The 22,908-nt window shown below is 46.8% G+C and overlaps 9 non-coding genes and 1 pseudogene across 9 annotated transcripts; all 10 read left to right on the top strand.

Moving 5' to 3' along the window:
- Positions 1 to 1,237: 1,237 nt before the first annotated feature.
- On the top strand, positions 1,238 to 1,428 carry LOC130324838 (U2 spliceosomal RNA). The gene has a single exon (XR_008869771.1). It is a non-coding gene; the product is annotated as a U2 spliceosomal RNA (small nuclear RNA).
- A 2,090-nt stretch (positions 1,429 to 3,518) lies between these two features.
- Positions 3,519 to 3,709, top strand: LOC130324836 (U2 spliceosomal RNA). The gene has a single exon (XR_008869770.1). It is a non-coding gene; the product is annotated as a U2 spliceosomal RNA (small nuclear RNA).
- A 2,083-nt stretch (positions 3,710 to 5,792) lies between these two features.
- LOC130324835 (U2 spliceosomal RNA) lies at positions 5,793 to 5,983 on the top strand. Its single transcript, XR_008869769.1, has one exon. It is a non-coding gene; the product is annotated as a U2 spliceosomal RNA (small nuclear RNA).
- Positions 5,984 to 8,072: 2,089 nt separating this feature from the next.
- On the top strand, positions 8,073 to 8,263 carry LOC130324834 (U2 spliceosomal RNA). Its single transcript, XR_008869768.1, has one exon. It is a non-coding gene; the product is annotated as a U2 spliceosomal RNA (small nuclear RNA).
- Positions 8,264 to 10,368: 2,105 nt separating this feature from the next.
- On the top strand, positions 10,369 to 10,586 carry LOC130324845 (U2 spliceosomal RNA; annotated as a pseudogene).
- A 2,736-nt stretch (positions 10,587 to 13,322) lies between these two features.
- Positions 13,323 to 13,512, top strand: LOC130324843 (U2 spliceosomal RNA). The gene has a single exon (XR_008869776.1). It is a non-coding gene; the product is annotated as a U2 spliceosomal RNA (small nuclear RNA).
- A 2,095-nt stretch (positions 13,513 to 15,607) lies between these two features.
- Positions 15,608 to 15,798, top strand: LOC130324850 (U2 spliceosomal RNA). Its single transcript, XR_008869781.1, has one exon. It is a non-coding gene; the product is annotated as a U2 spliceosomal RNA (small nuclear RNA).
- Positions 15,799 to 17,881: 2,083 nt separating this feature from the next.
- On the top strand, positions 17,882 to 18,072 carry LOC130324849 (U2 spliceosomal RNA). The gene has a single exon (XR_008869780.1). It is a non-coding gene; the product is annotated as a U2 spliceosomal RNA (small nuclear RNA).
- Positions 18,073 to 20,150: 2,078 nt separating this feature from the next.
- On the top strand, positions 20,151 to 20,341 carry LOC130324847 (U2 spliceosomal RNA). Its single transcript, XR_008869779.1, has one exon. It is a non-coding gene; the product is annotated as a U2 spliceosomal RNA (small nuclear RNA).
- Positions 20,342 to 22,433: 2,092 nt separating this feature from the next.
- LOC130324846 (U2 spliceosomal RNA) lies at positions 22,434 to 22,624 on the top strand. The gene has a single exon (XR_008869778.1). It is a non-coding gene; the product is annotated as a U2 spliceosomal RNA (small nuclear RNA).
- The last annotated feature ends 284 nt before the right edge of the window (positions 22,625 to 22,908 follow it).

The following is a 22,908-nucleotide window of genomic DNA, read 5'->3' as shown; positions in this document are numbered from 1 at the left end:
AAAATGCTCTAGAAGCTAAAGTCGCAGAAATGTCACACATATTTGGCCTGCAACTTTCTGTGCGACAAATTCAGACAGGAAAAATCAGTATAAATCCTTAGAAAATTATCCCCCAGTGTCTCCATCTGCTGGCGGTATTGAATAAGCATTGCTGCACTGATGGGGTATGCATTAGACGAAAAAAAAGAAGAAAAAGAAGAATAATACGCCCAGAAAAGAGGCGAAAAGGAGAAAAACGTAAAAAAACGTGAAAAAAAAGTAAGAGGAAGAGAAGGGAAAAAAAGGTGGAAATGGGTTTAAAAGTGATTTCGGCGGAGAAATATATATATATATATATATATATATATATATATATATATATATACGCGCACACACACACATATATATAAACGTATTCTCCGTTGAGATATTGCAGCCGCTGCTGTGTCCAGGCCCAGGAGCCTTAGCACTGTGCTGTGATGTCACTCAATACCACTGACATCACTAGGTGTAAACAACATCTCTCCTTTGCTGTGTATGTGACTATGGAGCTGTTTGGTGATGTCGTCTATTATGGCCTTCATAGAAGCAACAGGAGATTGTTGCATCCATCTAGAACCCTCAGAACTACAGTGCTATGATGTCACTCACTTCCACAGGCCTTGCAGAGTGTAAACAACAACAACCCAGCTTTGTTGTGTATGTAACCATAGGGATTTGTGATGTCACCTAGAACCTTCACAGCAGCGACAGCTTTATGAGGAGCATCAGCACTGCTCTGCCTGAGCAGAACCATCACCGCCATAGGTTGTCAAATAACCCGGGTTTAACCCACACAGGTAAGTCCAATGGGGTGCAGGCATGTCCTCTATGCTTACAGCTTCCCGTGGGTGTTGGTTTGATACCGTTTGGGGACAGCCAAGGAGGCATCTGCAGGCAACAAAGGTAGGTGTGTGCTTGTGTGTGTGTTTCCTATGCAGATCCTAAGCCCAGTGTCACATGCAAGTAGGAGGAGTAAGAAGGGTTCCTGGCAAATCCGGGTTATGGATTGCATTTAAAAAGGCCCCGTGGGAGTGCAATGGGCCCCTGTCTTGCTGCTTAGCAATAATGGTATGGGTTTAGGTTCTGCTGTGTGTACTGGTGGTTGACTGCCCCCCAGCCCAGAGTGTGCATGGAAAATTGTCTGGCAGCCTCCCTGACAGCAAGCAGTGATAGTGCCCATGAAGGGCACCTTGTTGGGCCCGCCCCTTTCACGGTTATCGCTTCTCGGCCTTTTGGCTAAGATCAAGTGTAGTATCTGTTCTTATCAGTTTAATATCTGATACGTCCCCTATCTGGGGACCATATATTAAATGGATTTTTGAGAACGGGGGCCGATTTCGAAGCTTGCTTCCGTCGCCCTATGCATTGACCCGATATGGCAGTATCTTCGGGTACAGTGCACCACCCCCTTACAGGGTTAAAAAGAAAGATTCCTACTTTCATTGCTACCTGCTTGCTGGCTAGCCAGCTAGCCAGCCCTGTGGGCCTTGCTGCTGCTGCAGCCAAAAAACAAAAGGTGGTGCTGCTGCTGCTTCTGCTGCTTCTGCTTGTGTCTGGCCGCTGTTGGAGCGTCCAGGCACAGGACTTCTGCTGCTGCTGACTAAATGGCCTCCTTAATTGGATCATTTGAGTAGCCAGCACACCTGTGCAGGTAGGGCATGACATGATAGGCAGCTGCCTTGATAGCGGGTGGGTGCTGAATGTTCCTAATTGACAAAATAAGATTAATGCTTATGAAGAAATATAAAATCTCATCCCTTCCCCAATATCGCGCCACACCCCTACCCCTTAATTCCCTGGTTGAACTTGATGGACATATGTCTTTTTTCGACCGTACTAACTATGTAACTATGTAACATAACATGGGGGGGGGGGGGGGGGTCTCCTGGCTGTTCACACAGGTGTGTCATTGCTGTACATTGACCATGCATTGCTTCTGTGGTATTGCAAAGGCAAAGACAAATGCTTCCAGCCATCCATTGCACTAATGGATTGGTCATCAGCTGGCTGTCTATGTCCCGCATCAATATAGACCAAAGTACAGAGGGTTAGGCTATGCTATTGTGCACCTACCTGATGCATCAGAAGGTGCGAGGCCCTTGCTAAATTCTGTGCACAGACTTTGAGATCTATACTTTAGACTGTATCTAAACCTGCTCCAACATGGACTGACATTCTGGCCTACTTTCAGCCGATGCGACTTGTCTGTCGCTGAACAGTCGCTTTTTATGTATTCAGCACCTATGTATAATGTTGTAAAAATGCTCTAGAAGCTAAAGTCGCAGAAATGTCACACATATTTGGCCTGCAACTTTCTGTGCGACAAATTCAGACAGGAAAAATCAGTATAAATCCTTAGAAAATTATCCCCCAGTGTCTCCATCTGCTGGCGGTATTGAATAAGCATTGCTGCACTGATGGGGTATGCATTAGACGAAAAAAAAGAAGAAAAAGAAGAATAATACGCCCAGAAAAGAGGCGAAAAGGAGAAAAACGTAAAAAAACGTGAAAAAAAAGTAAGAGGAAGAGAAGGGAAAAAAAGGTGGAAATGGGTTTAAAAGTGATTTCGGCGGAGAAATATATATATATATATATATATATATATATATATATATATATATATACGCGCACACACACACATATATATAAACGTATTCTCCGTTGAGATATTGCAGCCGCTGCTGTGTCCAGGCCCAGGAGCCTTAGCACTGTGCTGTGATGTCACTCAATACCACTGACATCACTAGGTGTAAACAACATCTCTCCTTTGCTGTGTATGTGACTATGGAGCTGTTTGGTGATGTCGTCTATTATGGCCTTCATAGAAGCAACAGGAGATTGTTGCATCCATCTAGAACCCTCAGAACTACAGTGCTATGATGTCACTCACTTCCACAGGCCTTGCAGAGTGTAAACAACAACAACCCAGCTTTGTTGTGTATGTAACCATAGGGATTTGTGATGTCACCTAGAACCTTCACAGCAGCGACAGCTTTATGAGGAGCATCAGCACTGCTCTGCCTGAGCAGAACCATCACCGCCATAGGTTGTCAAATAACCCGGGTTTAACCCACACAGGTAAGTCCAATGGGGTGCAGGCATGTCCTCTATGCTTACAGCTTCCCGTGGGTGTTGGTTTGATACCGTTTGGGGACAGCCAAGGAGGCATCTGCAGGCAACAAAGGTAGGTGTGTGCTTGTGTGTGTGTTTCCTATGCAGATCCTAAGCCCAGTGTCACATGCAAGTAGGAGGAGTAAGAAGGGTTCCTGGCAAATCCGGGTTATGGATTGCATTTAAAAAGGCCCCGTGGGAGTGCAATGGGCCCCTGTCTTGCTGCTTAGCAATAATGGTATGGGTTTAGGTTCTGCTGTGTGTACTGGTGGTTGACTGCCCCCCAGCCCAGAGTGTGCATGGAAAATTGTCTGGCAGCCTCCCTGACAGCAAGCAGTGATAGTGCCCATGAAGGGCACCTTGTTGGGCCCGCCCCTTTCACGGTTATCGCTTCTCGGCCTTTTGGCTAAGATCAAGTGTAGTATCTGTTCTTATCAGTTTAATATCTGATACGTCCCCTATCTGGGGACCATATATTAAATGGATTTTTGAGAACGGGGGCCGATTTCGAAGCTTGCTTCCGTCGCCCTATGCATTGACCCGATATGGCAGTATCTTCGGGTACAGTGCACCACCCCCTTACAGGGTTAAAAAGAAAGATTCCTACTTTCATTGCTACCTGCTTGCTGGCTAGCCAGCTAGCCAGCCCTGTGGGCCTTGCTGCTGCTGCAGCCAAAAAACAAAAGGTGGTGCTGCTGCTGCTTCTGCTGCTTCTGCTTGTGTCTGGCCGCTGTTAGAGCGTCCAGGCACAGGACTTCTGCTGCTGCTGACTAAATGGCCTCCTTAATTGGATCATTTGAGTAGCCAGCACACCTGTGCAGGTAGGGCATGACATGATAGGCAGCTGCCTTGATAGCGGGTGGGTGCTGAATGTTCCTAATTGACAAAATAAGATTAATGCTTATGAAGAAATATAAAATCTCATCCCTTCCCCAATATCGCGCCACACCCCTACCCCTTAATTCCCTGGTTGAACTTGATGGACATATGTCTTTTTTCGACCGTACTAACTATGTAACTATGTAACATAACATGGGGGGGGGGGGGGGGTCTCCTGGCTGTTCACACAGGTGTGTCATTGCTGTACATTGACCATGCATTGCTTCTGTGGTATTGCAAAGGCAAAGACAAATGCTTCCAGCCATCCATTGCACTAATGGATTGGTCATCAGCTGGCTGTCTATGTCCCGCATCAATATAGACCAAAGTACAGAGGGTTAGGCTATGCTATTGTGCACCTACCTGATGCATCAGAAGGTGCGAGGCCCTTGCTAAATTCTGTGCACAGACTTTGAGATCTATACTTTAGACTGTATCTAAACCTGCTCCAACATGGACTGACATTCTGGCCTACTTTCAGCCGATGCGACTTGTCTGTCGCTGAACAGTCGCTTTTTATGTATTCAGCACCTATGTATAATGTTGTAAAAATGCTCTAGAAGCTAAAGTCGCAGAAATGTCACACATATTTGGCCTGCAACTTTCTGTGCGACAAATTCAGACAGGAAAAATCAGTATAAATCCTTAGAAAATTATCCCCCAGTGTCTCCATCTGCTGGCGGTATTGAATAAGCATTGCTGCACTGATGGGGTATGCATTAGACGAAAAAAAAGAAGAAAAAGAAGAATAATACGCCCAGAAAAGAGGCGAAAAGGAGAAAAACGTAAAAAAACGTGAAAAAAAAGTAAGAGGAAGAGAAGGGAAAAAAAGGTGGAAATGGGTTTAAAAGTGATTTCGGCGGAGAAATATATATATATATATATATATATATATATATATATATATACGCGCACACACACACATATATATAAACGTATTCTCCGTTGAGATATTGCAGCCGCTGCTGTGTCCAGGCCCAGGAGCCTTAGCACTGTGCTGTGATGTCACTCAATACCACTGACATCACTAGGTGTAAACAACATCTCTCCTTTGCTGTGTATGTGACTATGGAGCTGTTTGGTGATGTCGTCTATTATGGCCTTCATAGAAGCAACAGGAGATTGTTGCATCCATCTAGAACCCTCAGAACTACAGTGCTATGATGTCACTCACTTCCACAGGCCTTGCAGAGTGTAAACAACAACAACCCAGCTTTGTTGTGTATGTAACCATAGGGATTTGTGATGTCACCTAGAACCTTCACAGCAGCGACAGCTTTATGAGGAGCATCAGCACTGCTCTGCCTGAGCAGAACCATCACCGCCATAGGTTGTCAAATAACCCGGGTTTAACCCACACAGGTAAGTCCAATGGGGTGCAGGCATGTCCTCTATGCTTACAGCTTCCCGTGGGTGTTGGTTTGATACCATTTGGGGACAGCCAAGGAGGCATCTGCAGGCAACAAAGGTAGGTGTGTGCTTGTGTGTGTGTTTCCTATGCAGATCCTAAGCCCAGTGTCACATGCAAGTAGGAGGAGTAAGAAGGGTTCCTGGCAAATCCGGGTTATGGATTGCATTTAAAAAGGCCCCGTGGGAGTGCAATGGGCCCCTGTCTTGCTGCTTGGCAATAATGGTATGGGTTTAGGTTCTGCTGTGTGTACTGGTGGTTGACTGCCCCCCAGCCCAGAGTGTGCATGGAAAATTGTCTGGCAGCCTCCCTGACAGCAAGCAGTGATAGTGCCCATGAAGGGCACCTTGTTGGGCCCGCCCCTTTCACGGTTATCGCTTCTCGGCCTTTTGGCTAAGATCAAGTGTAGTATCTGTTCTTATCAGTTTAATATCTGATACGTCCCCTATCTGGGGACCATATATTAAATGGATTTTTGAGAACGGGGGCCGATTTCGAAGCTTGCTTCCGTCGCCCTATGCATTGACCCGATATGGCAGTATCTTCGGGTACAGTGCACCACCCCCTTACAGGGTTAAAAAGAAAGATTCCTACTTTCATTGCTACCTGCTTGCTGGCTAGCCAGCTAGCCAGCCCTGTGGGCCTTGCTGCTGCTGCAGCCAAAAAACAAAAGGTGGTGCTGCTGCTGCTTCTGCTGCTTCTGCTTCTGCTTGTGTCTGGCCGCTGTTGGAGCGTCCAGGCACAGGACTTCTGCTGCTGCTGACTAAATGGCCTCCTTAATTGGATCATTTGAGTAGCCAGCACACCTGTGCAGGTAGGGCATGACATGATAGGCAGCTGCCTTGATAGCGGGTGGGTGCTGAATGTTCCTAATTGACAAAATAAGATTAATGCTTATGAAGAAATATAAAATCTCATCCCTTCCCCAATATCGCGCCACACCCCTACCCCTTAATTCCCTGGTTGAACTTGATGGACATATGTCTTTTTTCGACCGTACTAACTATGTAACTATGTAACATAACATGGGGGGGGGGGGGTCTCCTGGCTGTTCACACAGGTGTGTCATTGCTGTACATTGACCATGCATTGCTTCTGTGGTATTGCAAAGGCAAAGACAAATGCTTCCAGCCATCCATTGCACTAATGGATTGGTCATCAGCTGGCTGTCTATGTCCCGCATCAATATAGACCAAAGTACAGAGGGTTAGGCTATGCTATTGTGCACCTACCTGATGCATCAGAAGGTGCGAGGCCCTTGCTAAATTCTGTGCACAGACTTTGAGATCTATACTTTAGACTGTATCTAAACCTGCTCCAACATGGACTGACATTCTGGCCTACTTTCAGCCGATGCGACTTGTCTGTCGCTGAACAGTCGCTTTTTATGTATTCAGCACCTATGTATAATGTTGTAAAAATGCTCTAGAAGCTAAAGTCGCAGAAATGTCACACATATTTGGCCTGCAACTTTCTGTGCGACAAATTCAGACAGGAAAAATCAGTATAAATCCTTAGAAAATTATCCCCCAGTGTCTCCATCTGCTGGCGGTATTGAATAATCATTGCTGCACTGATGGGGTATGCATTAGACGAAAAAAAAGAAGAAAAAGAAGAATAATACGCCCAGAAAAGAGGCGAAAAGGAGAAAAACGTAAAAAAACGTGAAAAAAAAGTAAGAAGAAGAGAAGGGAAAAAAGGTGGAAATGGGTTTAAAAGTGATTTCGGCGGAGAAATATATATATATATATATATATATATATATATATATATATATATACGCGCACACACACACATATATATAAACGTATTCTCCGTTGAGATATTGCAGCCGCTGCTGTGTCCAGGCCCAGGAGCCTTAGCACTGTGCTGTGATGTCACTCAATACCACTGACATCACTAGGTGTAAACAACATCTCTCCTTTGCTGTGTATGTGACTATGGAGCTGTTTGGTGATGTCGTCTATTATGGCCTTCATAGAAGCAACAGGAGATTGTTGCATCCATCTAGAACCCTCAGAACTACAGTGCTATGATGTCACTCACTTCCACAGGCCTTGCAGAGTGTAAACAACAACAACCCAGCTTTGTTGTGTATGTAACCATAGGGATTTGTGATGTCACCTAGAACCTTCACAGCAGCGACAGCTTTATGAGGAGCATCAGCACTGCTCTGCCTGAGCAGAACCATCAACGCCATAGGTTGTCAAATAACCCGGGTTTAACCCACACAGGTAAGTCCAATGGGGTGCAGGCATGTCCTCTATGCTTACAGCTTCCCGTGGGTGTTGGTTTGATACCGTTTGGGGACAGCCAAGGAGGCATCTGCAGGCAACAAAGGTAGGTGTGTGCTTGTGTGTGTGTTTCCTATGCAGATCCTAAGCCCAGTGTCACATGCAAGTAGGAGGAGTAAGAAGGGTTCCTGGCAAATCCGGGTTATGGATTGCATTTAAAAAGGCCCCGTGGGAGTGCAATGGGCCCCTGTCTTGCTGCTTAGCAATAATGGTATGGGTTTAGGTTCTGCTGTGTGTACTGGTGGTTGACTGCCCCCCAGCCCAGAGTGTGAATGGAAAATTGTCTGGCAGCCTCCCTGACAGCAAGCAGTGATAGTGCCCATGAAGGGCACCTTGTTGGGCCCGCCCCTTTCACGGTTATCGCTTCTCGGCCTTTTGGCTAAGATCAAGTGTAGTATCTGTTCTTATCAGTTTAATATCTGATACGTCCCCTATCTGGGGACCATATATTAAATGGATTTTTGAGAAAGGGGGCCGATTTCGAAGCTTGCTTCCGTCGCCCTATGCATTGACCCGATATGGCAGTATCTTCGGGTACAGTGCACCACCCCCTTACAGGGTTAAAAAGAAAGATTCCTACTTTCATTGCTACCTGCTTGCTGGCTAGCCAGCTAGCCAGCCCTGTGGGCCTTGCTGCTGCTGCAGCCAAAAAACAAAAGGTGGTGCTGCTGCTGCTGCTGCTTCTGCTGCTTCTGCTTCTGCTTGTGTCTGGCCGCTGTTGGAGCGTCCAGGCACAGGACTTCTGCTGCTGCTGACTAAATGGCCTCCTTAATTGGATCATTTGAGTAGCCAGCACACCTGTGCAGGTAGGGCATGACATGATAGGCAGCTGCCTTGATAGCGGGTGGGTGCTGAATGTTCCTAATTGACAAAATAAGATTAATGCTTATGAAGAAATATAAAATCTCATCCCTTCCCCAATATCGCGCCACACCCCTACCCCTTAATTCCCTGGTTGAACTTGATGGACATATGTCTTTTTTCGACCGTACTAACTATGTAACTATGTAACATAACATGGGGGGGGGGGGGGGGGGTCTCCTGGTTGTTCACACAGGTGTGTCATTGCTGTACATTGACCATGCATTGCTTCTGTGGTATTGCAAAGGCAAAGACAAATGCTTCCAGCCATCCATTGCACTAATGGATTGGTCATCAGCTGGCTGTCTATGTCCCGCATCAATATAGACCAAAGTACAGAGGGTTAGGCTATGCTATTGTGCACCTACCTGATGCATCAGAAGGTGCGAGGCCCTTGCTAAATTCTGTGCACAGACTTTGAGATCTATACTTTAGACTGTATCTAAACCTGCTCCAACATGGACTGACATTCTGGCCTACTTTCAGCCGATGCGACTTGTCTGTCGCTGAACAGTCGCTTTTTATGTATTCAGCACCTATGTATAATGTTGTAAAAATGCTCTAGAAGCTAAAGTCGCAGAAATGTCACACATATTTGGCCTGCAACTTTCTGTGCGACAAATTCAGACAGGAAAAATCAGTATAAATCCTTAGAAAATTATCCCCCAGTGTCTCCATCTGCTGGCGGTATTGAATAAGCATTGCTGCACTGATGGGGTATGCATTAGACGAAAAAAAAGAAGAAAAAGAAGAATAATACGCCCAGAAAAGAGGCGAAAAGGAGAAAAACGTAAAAAAACGTGAAAAAAAAGTAAGAGGAAGAGAAGGGAAAAAAAGGTGGAAATGGGTTTAAAAGTGATTTCGGCGGAGAAATATATATATATATATATATATATATATATATATATATATATATATATACGCGCACACACACACATATATATAAACGTATTCTCCGTTGAGATATTGCAGCCGCTGCTGTGTCCAGGCCCAGGAGCCTTAGCACTGTGCTGTGATGTCACTCAATACCACTGACATCACTAGGTGTAAACAACATCTCTCCTTTGCTGTGTATGTGACTATGGAGCTGTTTGGTGATGTCGTCTATTATGGCCTTCATAGAAGCAACAGGAGATTGTTGCATCCATCTAGAACCCTCAGAACTACAGTGCTATGATGTCACTCACTTCCACAGGCCTTGCAGAGTGTAAACAACAACAACCCAGCTTTGTTGTGTATGTAACCATAGGGATTTGTGATGTCACCTAGAACCTTCACAGCAGCGACAGCTTTATGAGGAGCATCAGCACTGCTCTGCCTGAGCAGAACCATCACCGCCATAGGTTGTCAAATAACCCGGGTTTAACCCACACAGGTAAGTCCAATGGGGTGCAGGCATGTCCTCTATGCTTACAGCTTCCCGTGGGTGTTGGTTTGATACCGTTTGGGGACAGCCAAGGAGGCATCTGCAGGCAACAAAGGTAGGTGTGTGCTTGTGTGTGTGTTTCCTATGCAGATCCTAAGCCCAGTGTCACATGCAAGTAGGAGGAGTAAGAAGGGTTCCTGGCAAATCCGGGTTATGGATTGCATTTAAAAAGGCCCCGTGGGAGTGCAATGGGCCCCTGTCTTGCTGCTTAGCAATAATGGTATGGGTTTAGGTTCTGCTGTGTGTACTGGTGGTTGACTGCCCCCCAGCCCAGAGTGTGCATGGAAAATTGTCTGGCAGCCTCCCTGACAGCAAGCAGTGATAGTGCCCATGAAGGGCACCTTGTTGGGCCCGCCCCTTTCACGGTTATCGCTTCTCGGCCTTTTGGCTAAGATCAAGTGTAGTATCTGCATTTGGTCTGGTCGGAAGGTGTCTGTGGTACCCCGCTTCTCGGCCTTGGGGGATTGTCTCTCCTTACGGAGGGACTTCACCCCCTTGCTGCTATTGGGGAGCGGGCTTAGTCCACAGACAACGGATTGCGATCCCCCTGTCTCTGGGACCTTGTGTCTCAGAAGGCATTTTCGGTACGTTGAGCGTTACCTGTAGCTTCGGAAGCACCTAGGGTACCCCCGACCTCTGCCTTGGGTAAGGGTTCCGCTTTTATAGCGGGATTCCGAGCCCCTGCTGCTATTGGGGAAGGGGCTTAGTCCCTGGGTGTGGAAGATGCCGTTCTCCTGGGCTTTCCCCTCTGGGGAAATGTCGATGCGAAATACCATCCGCATAGAGGTGTCGGAGAGCCATCGTCAGTTGAAGAACCTCCGCTTCATTGCGGAGGTGATTCTTCTTGACTACTTCCGCCTCAATAGGGAGGACATCCTGTGTCTAAATGACCAGGAAAGCCGTGGCCTGTATACCGTCACCTTCACGGCCACGGCGTGTTGCGATAACATCTATGCAACCTTGTCTGGTGCGGACCAGAGGGACGATCGACTCGACGGTCTTTCGTTCCAGTTCCTCTATGGTGAGGAACATATACCGTTGGTGGTGGCTATGCACAGCCCTCATGTGACCACGGAGGATATAGCCACTTTTCTTTGACGATACTGCGAAGAGGTGCGATTCGCAAACAAAATCTTGAACTCCGTGCGGTTCTGGAACGGCAAGAGGAAGTTCTGGGTCAAGCTCCGTAAGGATCCCGGTGGTATTGGGGGTCTTTGCCATCCGCCCCCAAATTTTGCCATCGGGAGAGTTCGGGGCTTCCTGTTCTATCCTCAAATGCCTATGTATTGCCGAAATTGCTTGAGGTTTGGCCACACCCAGGAGACCTGCGGCGCGGAGCGTGTGATTCGCTGCAATAGGTGTGGCCAAGAAGGTCACATAGCCTCAAGATGTAGCCATACGATAAGGTGCAACCTCTGCGGAGAGGAAAATCACGATTTTAATTCCTGTCCCCATAAAGCAAAAACTACGATGGGTGGGTCAAGGCTGGGCCCACCCAAAGAGGGGACAGGACAAAAGACGTCCTTTTTTAAGATGCCCAAACCCCAGATGGCAGGTACTGATGGGTCCAGGCCCAAGACCTCTGGTGCTCCATCGGGGGGCCCACCGGTGGTAGTGCTAGGGGGAGGCCATGGGGATTCCACGAAGCCCGGGCGGGTGATCGAGTTTACTGCCCGGGAAATTGAAAGACGTCGATCGACTTCCTACCTGGCTCAAGAGTGGGGGCAGAGGTGGACCCAAAATTGCAACATAAGCCAGGTACTGGCTTGGCCCAGGGTCGCCCTGCTCCGGACGAAGAGGCCCCGGTGAAAGCCCGCCGGAAGGGGAGCCAGGTGGCCAGGTCTGAGCCCGGTCCTGTTACTCCGCCTATACAGGACAGGGCCAAGAAGACAAGTGGCGCCAAACCAGGGTTTGCTGCCCCGCCAGCAGTGGACCCGGTGGGTAAAACTGGCCATCGTCGATCGATGGGGAAGTTGGAGCAACAGTCCTCAGCAACGCTTGCTGGGGAACAAGCGATGAAAACTTCCCAAGGTAGCGGCAAAGGTTCCGGAAAAGAGGCCTCACAGGCCCCTGTGCAGCAGTTCCAGTCGTCAAAAGATGAAAGAAGACGCAGATCCATCAGCCGGGGGCCAGAGATTACATCGAGTGAGAGCAACACAGAGGATATGGACAGCAGTGTGACATTTAAAAGACAAAGAGAAGAAGAAGAGGAAGACATTCAAAGGAAAGCGGCGTGCCGTAGTTCGGACGAGAGCGAGCTCAGGGTCGGGGCATCATCGATCTCAAGCTCCGACCCTCAGAACATCAAGGAGCTGATGACCCCGCAGGCGGGGGATGACGGTACGCAGCTTATTATTGACTTTGATTCTCCAAGCACGGACTCTCCATAAACTATGCCTATCCCTGTAAAAATTGCCTCACTCAATGTGAGGTCCTTAAAGAGCCCTGATCGCAGGGCTGCTTTATTTTCTTATCTAGAGACATGTGACTTTGACCTTTGCCTGCTACAAGAATGTGGAATCCCTAGTAAAATGGACTATAAAGACTTAAAAGAAGACTGGAAGCTGGGCCCATCCATATGGTCCGTTGCAAATGACTGTCGTTCTGTGGGTGTTGGGCTGCTCTGCCGAGGCCAGTCCTTTTCTATTCATACAGTAACTGAGATTGTGCCTGGCAGAGCTCTTTTAATTCATCTATATTTTAATGGACTTTTAATTTGTGTTTTAAATGTGTATGCCCCTCCTGATAAACAGGAGCGGGCAGAACTATTTGAAATTTTACCACTGTTTTGTGTTGGGTCTTCCCCCCTGCTGGTGGGAGGTGATTTTAACTGCATACGTGATGGGGAACACCGGCAGGGTGGGGATATTAATCGTAAAGACCGCACTTCTTACCTGCTTAAAAATTTTATTGATGATTTTAATTTGAAAGATTGCTGGAAGGATCTCTTGCCGGAGGACCCGGGCGCCACATGGTCCAATGGAAGAGTGAGCTCCAGAATCGATTTTATTTTTTCCTCTAGAGCTTTTAAACCCCTGAAATGCACGCTCGAGCAGAATATCTTCTCTGATCATAAGCTCCTCTTGGTGGGCCTGGAGCTAGAGGGGGAGCAAAAAGCAAAAAGGGGCCTCTGGAGATTAAACACCACACTCCTAGAGGACCCTGAGATAAAAGAGGAGTTTGTGCGGACCTACCAATGCTGGCAATCACAAAGAAAACCCCACGAGCCTATGCTGCACTGGTGGGAGGGCACCAAATCTAAAATCAGATTTTTTTTTATCAAAGCAGGTAAGAAGAAGGCAAAAATGGAAAAACAGTGGTTTTATGTTCTTAACATGCGTTTAAATGTACTTTTTAAATCTGTTCTTATCAGTTTAATATCTGATACGTCCCCTATCTGGGGACCATATATTAAATGGATTTTTGAGAACGGGGGCCGATTTCGAAGCTTGCTTCCGTCGCCCTATGCATTGACCCGATATGGCAGTATCTTCGGGTACAGTGCACCACCCCCTTACAGGGTTAAAAAGAAAGATTCCTACTTTCATTGCTACCTGCTTGCTGGCTAGCCAGCTAGCCAGCCCTGTGGGCCTTGCTGCTGCTGCAGCCAAAAAACAAAAGGTGGTGCTGCTGCTGCTTCTGCTGCTTCTGCTTCTGCTTGTGTCTGGCCGCTGTTGGAGCGTCCAGGCACAGGACTTCTGCTGCTGCTGACTAAATGGCCTCCTTAATTGGATCATTTGAGTAGCCAGCACACCTGTGCAGGTAGGGCATGACATGATAGGCAGCTGCCTTGATAGCGGGTGGGTGCTGAATGTTCCTAATTGACAAAATAAGATTAATGCTTATGAAGAAATATAAAATCTCATCCCTTCCCCAATATCGCGCCACACCCCTACCCCTTAATTCCCTGGTTGAACTTGATGGACATATGTCTTTTTTCGACCGTACTAACTATGTAACTATGTAACATAACATGGGGGGGGGGGGGGGGGGGGTCTCCTGGCTGTTCACACAGGTGTGTCATTGCTGTACATTGACCATGCATTGCTTCTGTGGTATTGCAAAGGCAAAGACAAATGCTTCCAGCCATCCATTGCACTAATGGATTGGTCATCAGCTGGCTGTCTATGTCCCGCATCAATATAGACCAAAGTACAGAGGGTTAGGCTATGCTATTGTGCACCTACCTGATGCATCAGAAGGTGCGAGGCCCTTGCTAAATTCTGTGCACAGACTTTGAGATCTATACTTTAGACTGTATCTAAACCTGCTCCAACATGGACTGACATTCTGGCCTACTTTCAGCCGATGCGACTTGTCTGTCGCTGAACAGTCGCTTTTTATGTATTCAGCACCTATGTATAATGTTGTAAAAATGCTCTAGAAGCTAAAGTCGCAGAAATGTCACACATATTTGGCCTGCAACTTTCTGTGCGACAAATTCAGACAGGAAAAATCAGTATAAATCCTTAGAAAATTATCCCCCAGTGTCTCCATCTGCTGGCGGTATTGAATAAGCATTGCTGCACTGATGGGGTATGCATTAGACGAAAAAAAAGAAGAAAAAGAAGAATAATACGCCCAGAAAAGAGGCGAAAAGGAGAAAAACGTAAAAAAACGTGAAAAAAAAGTAAGAGGAAGAGAAGGGAAAAAAAGGTGGAAATGGGTTTAAAAGTGATTTCGGCGGAGAAATATATATATATATATATATATATATATATATATATATATATACGCGCACACACACACATATATATAAACGTATTCTCCGTTGAGATATTGCAGCCGCTGCTGTGTCCAGGCCCAGGAGCCTTAGCACTGTGCTGTGATGTCACTCAATACCACTGACATCACTAGGTGTAAACAACATCTCTCCTTTGCTGTGTATGTGACTATGGAGCTGTTTGGTGATGTCGTCTATTATGGCCTTCATAGAAGCAACAGGAGATTGTTGCATCCATCTAGAACCCTCAGAACTACAGTGCTATGATGTCACTCACTTCCACAGGCCTTGCAGAGTGTAAACAACAACAACCCAGCTTTGTTGTGTATGTAACCATAGGGATTTGTGATGTCACCTAGAACCTTCACAGCAGCGACAGCTTTATGAGGAGCATCAGCACTGCTCTGCCTGAGCAGAACCATCACCGCCATAGGTTGTCAAATAACCCGGGTTTAACCCACACAGGTAAGTCCAATGGGGTGCAGGCATGTCCTCTATGCTTACAGCTTCCCGGGGGTGTTGGTTTGATACCGTTTGGGGACAGCCAAGGAGGCATCTGCAGGCAACAAAGGTAGGTGTGTGCTTGTGTGTGTGTTTCCTATGCAGATCCTAAGCCCAGTGTCACATGCAAGTAGGAGGAGTAAGAAGGGTTCCTGGCAAATCCGGGTTATGGATTGCATTTAAAAAGGCCCCGTGGGAGTGCAATGGGCCCCTGTCTTGCTGCTTAGCAATAATGGTATGGGTTTAGGTTCTGCTGTGTGTACTGGTGGTTGACTGCCCCCCAGCCCAGAGTGTGCATGGAAAATTGTCTGGCAGCCTCCCTGACAGCAAGCAGTGATAGTGCCCATGAAGGGCACCTTGTTGGGCCCGCCCCTTTCACGGTTATCGCTTCTCGGCCTTTTGGCTAAGATCAAGTGTAGTATCTGTTCTTATCAGTTTAATATCTGATACGTCCCCTATCTGGGGACCATATATTAAATGGATTTTTGAGAACGGGGGCCGATTTCGAAGCTTGCTTCCGTCGCCCTATGCATTGACCCGATATGGCAGTATCTTCGGGTACAGTGCACCACCCCCTTACAGGGTTAAAAAGAAAGATTCCTACTTTCATTGCTACCTGCTTGCTGGCTAGCCAGCTAGCCAGCCCTGTGGGCCTTGCTGCTGCTGCAGCCAAAAAACAAAAGGTGGTGCTGCTGCTGCTTCTGCTGCTTCTGCTTGTGTCTGGCCGCTGTTGGAGCGTCCAGGCACAGGACTTCTGCTGCTGCTGACTAAATGGCCTCCTTAATTGGATCATTTGAGTAGCCAGCACACCTGTGCAGGTAGGGCATGACATGATAGGCAGCTGCCTTGATAGCGGGTGGGTGCTGAATGTTCCTAATTGACAAAATAAGATTAATGCTTATGAAGAAATATAAAATCTCATCCCTTCCCCAATATCGCGCCACACCCCTACCCCTTAATTCCCTGGTTGAACTTGATGGACATATGTCTTTTTTCGACCGTACTAACTATGTAACTATGTAACATAACATGGGGGGGGGGGGGGTCTCCTGGCTGTTCACACAGGTGTGTCATTGCTGTACATTGACCATGCATTGCTTCTGTGGTATTGCAAAGGCAAAGACAAATGCTTCCAGCCATCCATTGCACTAATGGATTGGTCATCAGCTGGCTGTCTATGTCCCGCATCAATATAGACCAAAGTACAGAGGGTTAGGCTATGCTATTGTGCACCTACCTGATGCATCAGAAGGTGCGAGGCCCTTGCTAAATTCTGTGCACAGACTTTGAGATCTATACTTTAGACTGTATCTAAACCTGCTCCAACATGGACTGACATTCTGGCCTACTTTCAGCCGATGCGACTTGTCTGTCGCTGAACAGTCGCTTTTTATGTATTCAGCACCTATGTATAATGTTGTAAAAATGCTCTAGAAGCTAAAGTCGCAGAAATGTCACACATATTTGGCCTGCAACTTTCTGTGCGACAAATTCAGACAGGAAAAATCAGTATAAATCCTTAGAAAATTATCCCCCAGTGTCTCCATCTGCTGGCGGTATTGAATAAGCATTGCTGCACTGATGGGGTATGCATTAGACGAAAAAAAAGAAGAAAAAGAAGAATAATACGCCCAGAAAAGAGGCGAAAAGGAGAAAAACGTAAAAAAACGTGAAAAAAAAGTAAGAGGAAGAGAAGGGAAAAAAAGGTGGAAATGGGTTTAAAAGTGATTTCGGCGGAGAAATATATATATATATATATATATATATATATATATATATATATACGCGCACACACACACATATATATAAACGTATTCTCCGTTGAGATATTGCAGCCGCTGCTGTGTCCAGGCCCAGGAGCCTTAGCACTGTGCTGTGATGTCACTCAATACCACTGACATCACTAGGTGTAAACAACATCTCTCCTTTGCTGTGTATGTGACTATGGAGCTGTTTGGTGATGTCGTCTATTATGGCCTTCATAGAAGCAACAGGAGATTGTTGCATCCATCTAGAACCCTCAGAACTACAGTGCTATGATGTCACTCACTTCCACAGGCCTTGCAGAGTGTAAACAACAACAACCCAGCTTTGTTGTGTATGTAACCATAGGGATTTGTGATGTCACCTAGAACCTTCACAGCAGCGACAGCTTTATGAGGAGCATCAGCACTGCTCTGCCTGAGCAGAACCATCACCGCCATAGGTTGTCAAATAACCCGGGTTTAACCCACACAGGTAAGTCCAATGGGGTGCAGGCATGTCCTCTATGCTTACAGCTTCCCGTGGGTGTTGGTTTGATACCATTTGGGGACAGCCAAGGAGGCATCTGCAGGCAACAAAGGTAGGTGTGTGCTTGTGTGTGTGTTTCCTATGCAGATCCTAAGCCCAGTGTCACATGCAAGTAGGAGGAGTAAGAAGGGTTCCTGGCAAATCCGGGTTATGGATTGCATTTAAAAAGGCCCCGTGGGAGTGCAATGGGCCCCTGTCTTGCTGCTTGGCAATAATGGTATGGGTTTAGGTTCTGCTGTGTGTACTGGTGGTTGACTGCCCCCCAGCCCAGAGTGTGCATGGAAAATTGTCTGGCAGCCTCCCTGACAGCAAGCAGTGATAGTGCCCATGAAGGGCACCTTGTTGGGCCCGCCCCTTTCACGGTTATCGCTTCTCGGCCTTTTGGCTAAGATCAAGTGTAGTATCTGTTCTTATCAGTTTAATATCTGATACGTCCCCTATCTGGGGACCATATATTAAATGGATTTTTGAGAACGGGGGCCGATTTCGAAGCTTGCTTCCGTCGCCCTATGCATTGACCCGATATGGCAGTATCTTCGGGTACAGTGCACCACCCCCTTACAGGGTTAAAAAGAAAGATTCCTACTTTCATTGCTACCTGCTTGCTGGCTAGCCAGCTAGCCAGCCCTGTGGGCCTTGCTGCTGCTGCAGCCAAAAAACAAAAGGTGGTGCTGCTGCTGCTTCTGCTGCTTCTGCTTGTGTCTGGCCGCTGTTGGAGCGTCCAGGCACAGGACTTCTGCTGCTGCTGACTAAATGGCCTCCTTAATTGGATCATTTGAGTAGCCAGCACACCTGTGCAGGTAGGGCATGACATGATAGGCAGCTGCCTTGATAGCGGGTGGGTGCTGAATGTTCCTAATTGACAAAATAAGATTAATGCTTATGAAGAAATATAAAATCTCATCCCTTCCCCAATATCGCGCCACACCCCTACCCCTTAATTCCCTGGTTGAACTTGATGGACATATGTCTTTTTTCGACCGTACTAACTATGTAACTATGTAACATAACATGGGGGGGGGGGGGGGTCTCCTGGCTGTTCACACAGGTGTGTCATTGCTGTACATTGACCATGCATTGCTTCTGTGGTATTGCAAAGGCAAAGACAAATGCTTCCAGCCATCCATTGCACTAATGGATTGGTCATCAGCTGGCTGTCTATGTCCCGCATCAATATAGACCAAAGTACAGAGGGTTAGGCTATGCTATTGTGCACCTACCTGATGCATCAGAAGGTGCGAGGCCCTTGCTAAATTCTGTGCACAGACTTTGAGATCTATACTTTAGACTGTATCTAAACCTGCTCCAACATGGACTGACATTCTGGCCTACTTTCAGCCGATGCGACTTGTCTGTCGCTGAACAGTCGCTTTTTATGTATTCAGCACCTATGTATAATGTTGTAAAAATGCTCTAGAAGCTAAAGTCGCAGAAATGTCACACATATTTGGCCTGCAACTTTCTGTGCGACAAATTCAGACAGGAAAAATCAGTATAAATCCTTAGAAAATTATCCCCCAGTGTCTCCATCTGCTGGCGGTATTGAATAAGCATTGCTGCACTGATGGGGTATGCATTAGACGAAAAAAAAGAAGAAAAAGAAGAATAATACGCCCAGAAAAGAGGCGAAAAGGAGAAAAACGTAAAAAAACGTGAAAAAAAAGTAAGAGGAAGAGAAGGGAAAAAAAGGTGGAAATGGGTTTAAAAGTGATTTCGGCGGAGAAATATATATATATATATATATATATATATATATATATACGCGCACACACACACATATATATAAACGTATTCTCCGTTGAGATATTGCAGCCGCTGCTGTGTCCAGGCCCAGGAGCCTTAGCACTGTGCTGTGATGTCACTCAATACCACTGACATCACTAGGTGTAAACAACATCTCTCCTTTGCTGTGTATGTGACTATGGAGCTGTTTGGTGATGTCGTCTATTATGGCCTTCATAGAAGCAACAGGAGATTGTTGCATCCATCTAGAACCCTCAGAACTACAGTGCTATGATGTCACTCACTTCCACAGGCCTTGCAGAGTGTAAACAACAACAACCCAGCTTTGTTGTGTATGTAACCATAGGGATTTGTGATGTCACCTAGAACCTTCACAGCAGCGACAGCTTTATGAGGAGCATCAGCACTGCTCTGCCTGAGCAGAACCATCACCGCCATAGGTTGTCAAATAACCCGGGTTTAACCCACACAGGTAAGTCCAATGGGGTGCAGGCATGTCCTCTATGCTTACAGCTTCCCGTGGGTGTTGGTTTGATACCATTTGGGGACAGCCAAGGAGGCATCTGCAGGCAACAAAGGTAGGTGTGTGCTTGTGTGTGTGTTTCCTATGCAGATCCTAAGCCCAGTGTCACATGCAAGTAGGAGGAGTAAGAAGGGTTCCTGGCAAATCCGGGTTATGGATTGCATTTAAAAAGGCCCCGTGGGAGTGCAATGGGCCCCTGTCTTGCTGCTTGGCAATAATGGTATGGGTTTAGGTTCTGCTGTGTGTACTGGTGGTTGACTGCCCCCCAGCCCAGAGTGTGCATGGAAAATTGTCTGGCAGCCTCCCTGACAGCAAGCAGTGATAGTGCCCATGAAGGGCACCTTGTTGGGCCCGCCCCTTTCACGGTTATCGCTTCTCGGCCTTTTGGCTAAGATCAAGTGTAGTATCTGTTCTTATCAGTTTAATATCTGATACGTCCCCTATCTGGGGACCATATATTAAATGGATTTTTGAGAACGGGGGCCGATTTCGAAGCTTGCTTCCGTCGCCCTATGCATTGACCCGATATGGCAGTATCTTCGGGTACAGTGCACCACCCCCTTACAGGGTTAAAAAGAAAGATTCCTACTTTCATTGCTACCTGCTTGCTGGCTAGCCAGCTAGCCAGCCCTGTGGGCCTTGCTGCTGCTGCAGCCAAAAAACAAAAGGTGGTGCTGCTGCTGCTTCTGCTGCTTCTGCTTCTGCTTGTGTCTGGCCGCTGTTGGAGCGTCCAGGCACAGGACTTCTGCTGCTGCTGACTAAATGGCCTCCTTAATTGGATCATTTGAGTAGCCAGCACACCTGTGCAGGTAGGGCATGACATGATAGGCAGCTGCCTTGATAGCGGGTGGGTGCTGAATGTTCCTAATTGACAAAATAAGATTAATGCTTATGAAGAAATATAAAATCTCATCCCTTCCCCAATATCGCGCCACACCCCTACCCCTTAATTCCCTGGTTGAACTTGATGGACATATGTCTTTTTTCGACCGTACTAACTATGTAACTATGTAACATAACATGGGGGGGGGGGGGGGTCTCCTGGCTGTTCACACAGGTGTGTCATTGCTGTACATTGACCATGCATTGCTTCTGTGGTATTGCAAAGGCAAAGACAAATGCTTCCAGCCATCCATTGCACTAATGGATTGGTCATCAGCTGGCTGTCTATGTCCCGCATCAATATAGACCAAAGTACAGAGGGTTAGGCTATGCTATTGTGCACCTACCTGATGCATCAGAAGGTGCGAGGCCCTTGCTAAATTCTGTGCACAGACTTTGAGATCTATACTTTAGACTGTATCTAAACCTGCTCCAACATGGACTGACATTCTGGCCTACTTTCAGCCGATGCGACTTGTCTGTCGCTGAACAGTCGCTTTTTATGTATTCAGCACCTATGTATAATGTTGTAAAAATGCTCTAGAAGCTAAAGTCGCAGAAATGTCACACATATTTGGCCTGCAACTTTCTGTGCGACAAATTCAGACAGGAAAAATCAGTATAAATCCTTAGAAAATTATCCCCCAGTGTCTCCATCTGCTGGCGGTATTGAATAATCATTGCTGCACTGATGGGGTATGCATTAGACGAAAAAAAAGAAGAAAAAGAAGAATAATACGCCCAGAAAAGAGGCGAAAAGGAGAAAAACGTAAAAAAACGTGAAAAAAAAGTAAGAGGAAGAGAAGGGAAAAAAAGGTGGAAATGGGTTTAAAAGTGATTTCGGCGGAGAAATATATATATATATATATATATATATATATATATATATATATATACGCGCACACACACACATATATATAAACGTATTCTCCGTTGAGATATTGCAGCCGCTGCTGTGTCCAGGCCCAGGAGCCTTAGCACTGTGCTGTGATGTCACTCAATACCACTGACATCACTAGGTGTAAACAACATCTCTCCTTTGCTGTGTATGTGACTATGGAGCTGTTTGGTGATGTCGTCTATTATGGCCTTCATAGAAGCAACAGGAGATTGTTGCATCCATCTAGAACCCTCAGAACTACAGTGCTATGATGTCACTCACTTCCACAGGCCTTGCAGAGTGTAAACAACAACAACCCAGCTTTGTTGTGTATGTAACCATAGGGATTTGTGATGTCACCTAGAACCTTCACAGCAGCGACAGCTTTATGAGGAGCATCAGCACTGCTCTGCCTGAGCAGAACCATCACCGCCATAGGTTGTCAAATAACCCGGGTTTAACCCACACAGGTAAGTCCAATGGGGTGCAGGCATGTCCTCTATGCTTACAGCTTCCCGTGGGTGTTGGTTTGATACCGTTTGGGGACAGCCAAGGAGGCATCTGCAGGCAACAAAGGTAGGTGTGTGCTTGTGTGTGTGTTTCCTATGCAGATCCTAAGCCCAGTGTCACATGCAAGTAGGAGGAGTAAGAAGGGTTCCTGGCAAATCCGGGTTATGGATTGCATTTAAAAAGGCCCCGTGGGAGTGCAATGGGCCCCTGTCTTGCTGCTTAGCAATAATGGTATGGGTTTAGGTTCTGCTGTGTGTACTGGTGGTTGACTGCCCCCCAGCCCAGAGTGTGCATGGAAAATTGTCTGGCAGCCTCCCTGACAGCAAGCAGTGATAGTGCCCATGAAGGGCACCTTGTTGGGCCCGCCCCTTTCACGGTTATCGCTTCTCGGCCTTTTGGCTAAGATCAAGTGTAGTATCTGTTCTTATCAGTTTAATATCTGATACGTCCCCTATCTGGGGACCATATATTAAATGGATTTTTGAGAACGGGGGCCGATTTCGAAGCTTGCTTCCGTCGCCCTATGCATTGACCCGATATGGCAGTATCTTCGGGTACAGTGCACCACCCCCTTACAGGGTTAAAAAGAAAGATTCCTACTTTCATTGCTACCTGCTTGCTGGCTAGCCAGCTAGCCAGCCCTGTGGGCCTTGCTGCTGCTGCAGCCAAAAAACAAAAGGTGGTGCTGCTGCTGCTGCTGCTTCTGCTGCTTCTGCTTCTGCTTGTGTCTGGCCGCTGTTGGAGCGTCCAGGCACAGGACTTCTGCTGCTGCTGACTAAATGGCCTCCTTAATTGGATCATTTGAGTAGCCAGCACACCTGTGCAGGTAGGGCATGACATGATAGGCAGCTGCC

Source organism: Hyla sarda, unplaced genomic scaffold (assembly GCF_029499605.1).
Source record: "Hyla sarda isolate aHylSar1 unplaced genomic scaffold, aHylSar1.hap1 scaffold_2662, whole genome shotgun sequence".
NCBI lineage: Eukaryota > Metazoa > Chordata > Amphibia > Anura > Hylidae > Hyla > Hyla sarda.
The sequence above is the reverse complement of the archived record's forward strand: the minus strand, read 5'-3'. Positions and strand labels throughout refer to the sequence as shown.